The sequence below is a fragment of the Elephantulus edwardii genome, unplaced genomic scaffold (genome assembly GCF_000299155.1).
Source record: "Elephantulus edwardii isolate Elephantulus edwardi_28Jun2011 unplaced genomic scaffold, EleEdw1.0 scaffold00022, whole genome shotgun sequence".
Classification (NCBI taxonomy): domain Eukaryota; kingdom Metazoa; phylum Chordata; class Mammalia; order Macroscelidea; family Macroscelididae; genus Elephantulus; species Elephantulus edwardii.
In genome coordinates this window covers 15602955-15608578 of record NW_006399772.1, presented here as the reverse complement: position 1 = coordinate 15608578, position 5624 = coordinate 15602955, and the positions used below count along the sequence as shown (strand labels likewise).

The window sequence follows — 5624 nt, the reverse complement described above, 5'->3', positions numbered from 1 at the left end:
ATTGGTTTGCTTACAAAGTTTGTACACAGTGAGTTTTATACTATCCATTCATATTATGCTTTGTACAATCATTTTCATTTTCATTTTTTTTAAATCTTTTTTTTTTTTTTTTTAGACTTTAATGAAATTTTATAATGAACTTGGATTTCCATTCATTCATTGTTGCACATTATCCTCCCTGCCCCCCCACCCTCTAGTTCACTTTTTTCTTTGGAAAAGAAGTTCTTTCAGTGTTATACAGTCCCCCTCCCCCCCCCAACTCCACTGGACCATTTTACTATGCAACTCTTATTCTGAACTCTTGTCATGCCAATAATACCTTATCATATAGTCCTTTTATATAGTTCTCGCCTTCTGTTTCAATGCTGTGTACATTATTTATCCCCTCTTTTCTGTTTCCCCCGAGCCCACACATCATCCTTTTCTATAGCAGTGACATTATACAGTGTTTGTCTTTTTGTGACTGAGATATTTCACTCAGCATAATGTCCTCCATAGTTACCCATTTTGTGTTGCCTTTTAACCTGTCCCTATGTTAAGCTTATATGACCATGGGATTTGGCCCTTACTCGTGTGACTCCAGGTGAAGCTTTATTCAACTTTTGGATCTGATTGGCAATTGTCTGGGCAATTCTAACATGTACATAGGACCCTTCTATTACCAAGAGTGTACATGTTCCACCTCTATCAATAGCTTCATTTATTTTAATGGAAATAGGTAGATGAGAGTTCCTGGGTGGTGCAAACAGGACCATACTCAACTGCTGCCCAGAATGTTAACTGTCTGAGAATACTCAGAGGCACCCCAGAAGAAAGGCCTGGCAATCCGCTTAGAGCTTGTCTTATGGAGAACAGTTCCTTGCTGACTTGCATTATGAGTCATTATCATCTTGATGGCAGCAGGTTTTGGTTGAATGGTTGAATGAGAGCCTATTTAAAAAATTACAATTGTCGGGGCTGGGGAAACACTTTCCTTTGACCTTGTCTGTATCTTGATTGAAATGTGTGTGGTTCAAAGGAATAACTGGGCTAAGATATCTGACACATTCATCTATACTCCCCTAGCTGCTAATTGTTTTAAGCTCAGTAGCAGTTTTTATTTTCAGTGTCTCCTGCTGCCTCACATAATAAACTCCACTGCTATTGAGTCAGTTCCTACTTAAAGAGAGGCAATAGGACAGGGTAGAATTGCCCCCACAGAATTTTCAAGGCTGTGGATCTTAACAGAAGACCGATAACATCTTTCTCCTGAAGAGAGAGAGGCTGGTGGATTTCAACCAATCACATCTTGCTCAGAAACAGTGCTTTAACACTGTACCACCAGGGTTCCTTTGTGTCAGCTAGATGAAGGGATTTTTCTTTTTTTCTAATATTAAAATTCTAGAGAATGTTTGCTATATGTTATGCTATATATGGTTTGCTTATATTTTTAAGTATTTCTCTCTCTAATTGCTTATTGCTCGTTTTGACGTTTTTATATATCTACCAATTTGTGAGAAGAATGGGAATCCCAGAACTTGATTGTTCTAATGCGAAACTTATTCTTGGACCAGGAGGCAGTCGTCAGAACAGAGCAAGGGAACACTGCATGGTTCAAAATTGGGAAGGGCGTACGCCAGGGATGCATCCTATCTCCATACCTTTTCAACCTATATGCAGAACAGATTATCCGGGAGGCTGGGCTCTATGAGGAGAAATGTGGGGTCAGGATTGGTGGACGATTTATCAACAATCTGCGTTATGCGGATGACACAACCCTGCTTGCTGAAACTGAAGAGGACCTGAAGCGCCTGCTGCAGAGTGTCAAGGACTGCAGCCTACAATATGGATTGAGGCTCAATGTCAAGAAGACAAAGATTCTCACCACTGGACCGATCGGCAGCATCAGGATGGATGGTGAAGAGATTGAGATTGTACACAGCTTTAGTTTGCTTGGCTCCATAGTCAACAGTCTTGGCACCAGCAACCAGGAAATTAAAAGGTGCATTGCCATGGGAAAGTCTGCTGTTAGGGACCTCTCCAAAGTACTGAAGAGCAGTGGTGTCTCTCTGGAGACTAAGGTACGTCTGATACAGGCTATGGTCTTCGCAATCACTTGTTATGCATCAGAGAGTTGGACAATGACCAAGGAGGATAGAAGGAGAATTGATGCCTTTGAGCTGTTGTGCTGGAGAAGAGTATTGAGAATACCATGGACTCCTAGGAAAACAAACAGATTTGTCCTGGAAAGGGTTAAACCGGGTGGCTCCTTGGAGGCAAGGATTCTGAGGCTCCGTCTAACATACTTTGGACATGTTGTGAGGAGAGACCGGTCCTTAGAGAGGGACATCATGCTTGGGAGGGTGGAGGGACAGCACAGGAGAGGAAGGCCCTCTATGAGGTGGATTGATTCAGTGACTGGGATTATTGGGATGGGAGTGTCAGAGATGGGGCAATTGGCACAGGACAGAGCGGAGTTTAGGGCTGTTGTACATAGGGTCGCTATGAGTCACAAGCGACTCGACGGCACATAACAACAACAACAACCAATTTGTACATAGATAGGACAATTTTGCAACTTCAGCAAAGATGCCATGTAACTCTGAACTTCTTTGAGAAAGAAAATTCATATTTTTTTTAAAAAATCAAAGCTCTAAAAGACCAAATTCAAGCCTCGAGTTTAATACTTAAGTGCACTATGGGCAGAATATTGAATGATCCAGGAAGCCTTGAAAGAAGATGGAAAGATTATACAGACATTGTACCAAAAGGAATTGTCTGACACAGAATTTCAAGAAACGACGTACAGTCAAGAGGCAGTGGTGATGAAGGAAGAAGTTCATGCTGCTCTGAAGGAGTTGGCAAAATACAAGGCCCCAGGAATTGATGTTATACCAGTTGTATTTCAACAAACTGATGCTGCCCTGAACATGCTTACCAGATTGTGCCAAGAAATCTGGAGGAGAATTACCCAGCCAACTGACTGCAAGAGGTCCGTATGGATTCCCATTCCCAAAAAGATGACCTAACAGAATGTGAAATTTATCTAACACTATCACATGCAAGTAAAATCCTGCTGAAGATGATCCCAAAAGGACAGGAATAGCACATCAACAGAGAAAGACCAGAAATACAAGCTGGGTTTAGAAGAGGTCATGGCACTAGAGACATTGTAGCCAATGTCATGGCACTAGAGACATTGTAGCCAATGTCAGATGGATGTTGGCAAAAAGCAAATAGTACCAGAGGAATGTCTATCCATGTTTCCTTCCTTGACTATGCAAAGGCTTTTGACTATGAGGATCACAACAAATTGTGGCCATCCTTGAGGAGATGGGACTCACATAACACTTGATTGTGCTCATGTGAAACCTATACTCAGACCAGGAAGCAGTCCTCAGAGCAGATCAAGGAAACACTGCGTAGTTCAAAATCAGGAAAGGAGTGTGTCAGGAATGTGTCCTGTCTCCATACCTTTTCAATCTATATGCAGAACAAATCATTTGAAAGGGTGGGCTTTATGAGAAAGAATCTGGCATCAAGATTGGAGGATGACTCATCAACAACTTGTGCTATGCAGATGACACAACCTTGCTTGGTGAAACTGAGGAGGACCTGAAGTGCTTGGTTTTGGTTTTTTTTGTTTTTTTTTTTTGAAGTGCTTGTTGCCCAAAGTCAAGGACTGTAGTCTTGAATATGGAATAAAGCTCAACATCAAGAAGACAAAGATTCTCACTACTTCTCCAATTGGCAATACCATGATAGATGGAGAAGAGATTGAGTTTGTTAAAAATTTCTGCTTGCTTGGCTTTGCAGTCTGCCCTCTTGGCACCAACAGTCAGGAAATCAAAAGATTAATTGCACTAGGAAAATCTTCGTTGAGAAACCTCTCCAGAGTACTGAGAAGCAACTATATCAATCTAGAGACTACAGTAGGCCTGATTTAGGCCAGGGTCTTTAGAGTATTGAACATACTGTGGACCGCCAAGAGAACAAACAGGTCTGTCTGGGAGAAGGTGAAACCGAATTTCTCCTTGGAAGCAAAGATTTTGAAGCTCCATCTCATATACTTTGAGCATGTGGCCAGGAGGGACCAGTCCTTGGAGACGGACATCATGCTTAGAAGGGTGGAGGAACAGCACAGGAGAGGAAGACCCCAGATGAGAAAATTTGACATAGTAACTGGGGCAGTGGGGGAAGGAGTGTCAGAATCAGCCCAGCTTAGGACAGAGCAGGCTTCAGAGTTGTCATACATAGGGTCGCTATGAATCACAGGCAACTCGACAGCACAAAATAACAACAACAGTAGATTATGATCAGGAGCTGCATTGCCACCCTAAATGCATGTGGCTTAAATTCACCAGCTGCACTGCGTGGGAGAAAGAAAGGCAATACTCTCCCATGTCGTTTACTGCCTCTGAAAATCCCGCTGGTGGTTCAGTTGTGAGTCAGTTTGTATTTTTGTTGGGGTTTTTTGTTTACTATTATTATTAATTTTAATGAAAATTTACAGAGACTTTGGGTTTCCATTCATTCATTGGTGCACTTTTCTCCCTGACCCCTGTCTCTAGTTCACTCTTCTCTTTAAAAAATAAAAGAAAAATTCTTTCACTGTTATACAGTTGGTTTTAACTGAGCAATTTCCTCTCATGCAATTTAATGCTTCTGGAAAATTCTCCAGAAGGTCAGCTATGAGTCAATTCTGACTGGACAGAACCTATCAATAACAAATATATATATTTAGAGGTTTTTTAAAAAAAAATTAAACAGATTTGCCAGTTTCTTTTTAGTGGAGTGAAATTTTTTAAATTTCTTTTTTAAAAATTTTATGCTGGTTTATTGACGGAGTTTGAAGACATTGTTTTTCACACTAGGTCTTTCCTATTTCCTTCACCCTCCTACCATCAAATTGTTTAAACAGGGTGATTGGAGAAATTGTTTAGATCAGAGACTTAAACGAAGGAGAAGATGAGCTGTACAGATCTCCTGAGCAGAGCACTCAGGCACACAGACCAGCAGCACAAATAGGAACAAGCCATAAAGGTCAAAGAGTAGAGGAGGAAAGTGGAGCCAGTGAGGTCAGCAAGCCCTTAACATTTTTTTACAAAAGAACTAAATATGATATTAAAATCCTGGAGGGGTATTTTTTGTTTGTTTCCAGCCTCTCTTATAGATTTACAAATTTTTGTAGCCCTCAAAAAAAAAGAAAAAAAAAAGAATAAGCATTTAAGCAGGATTATAAGCATTTGTGTTTAAGTCAACAAATAAGTCTTGGGCAGCAGCAAATGCTACCCAGCTAGGAGATCAAAGTCATATGTTGTTGTTGGCATGTGCCCTTAAGTCAAAACTGACTCAGAGCTGACCCTCCAGAGGGTTTTCAATGGCAGTAAATCTTATGGAAGGAAGAGGAGTTGGTAGATTTGAACCACCTACTTTTGGGTTTGCAACTCACCTCCTTCCCACTAAGCCACTAAGTTTCCCCAAAGTCATATGGTCCCAGCTAAAGTAACCTCTAGAATTCCAAAGGAACTTCTCCTAGTGACCACAGCTGACAAGGTATCTATCACAGGACTCGCTGTGCCTTTTTCCTTTACAGCAATAAACTTGTTCCTTTTTACCTGGAAATCCCATTTTTTTTTTTTTTT

The 5624-nt window shown here is 40.9% G+C and overlaps 1 protein-coding gene across 1 annotated transcript in view; it reads left to right on the top strand.

Moving 5' to 3' along the window:
• Positions 1-5624, top strand: part of DOCK4 (dedicator of cytokinesis 4) — a 312634-nt gene that overhangs the window by 237204 nt on the left and 69806 nt on the right. The gene's annotated exons all lie outside the window — the stretch shown is intronic.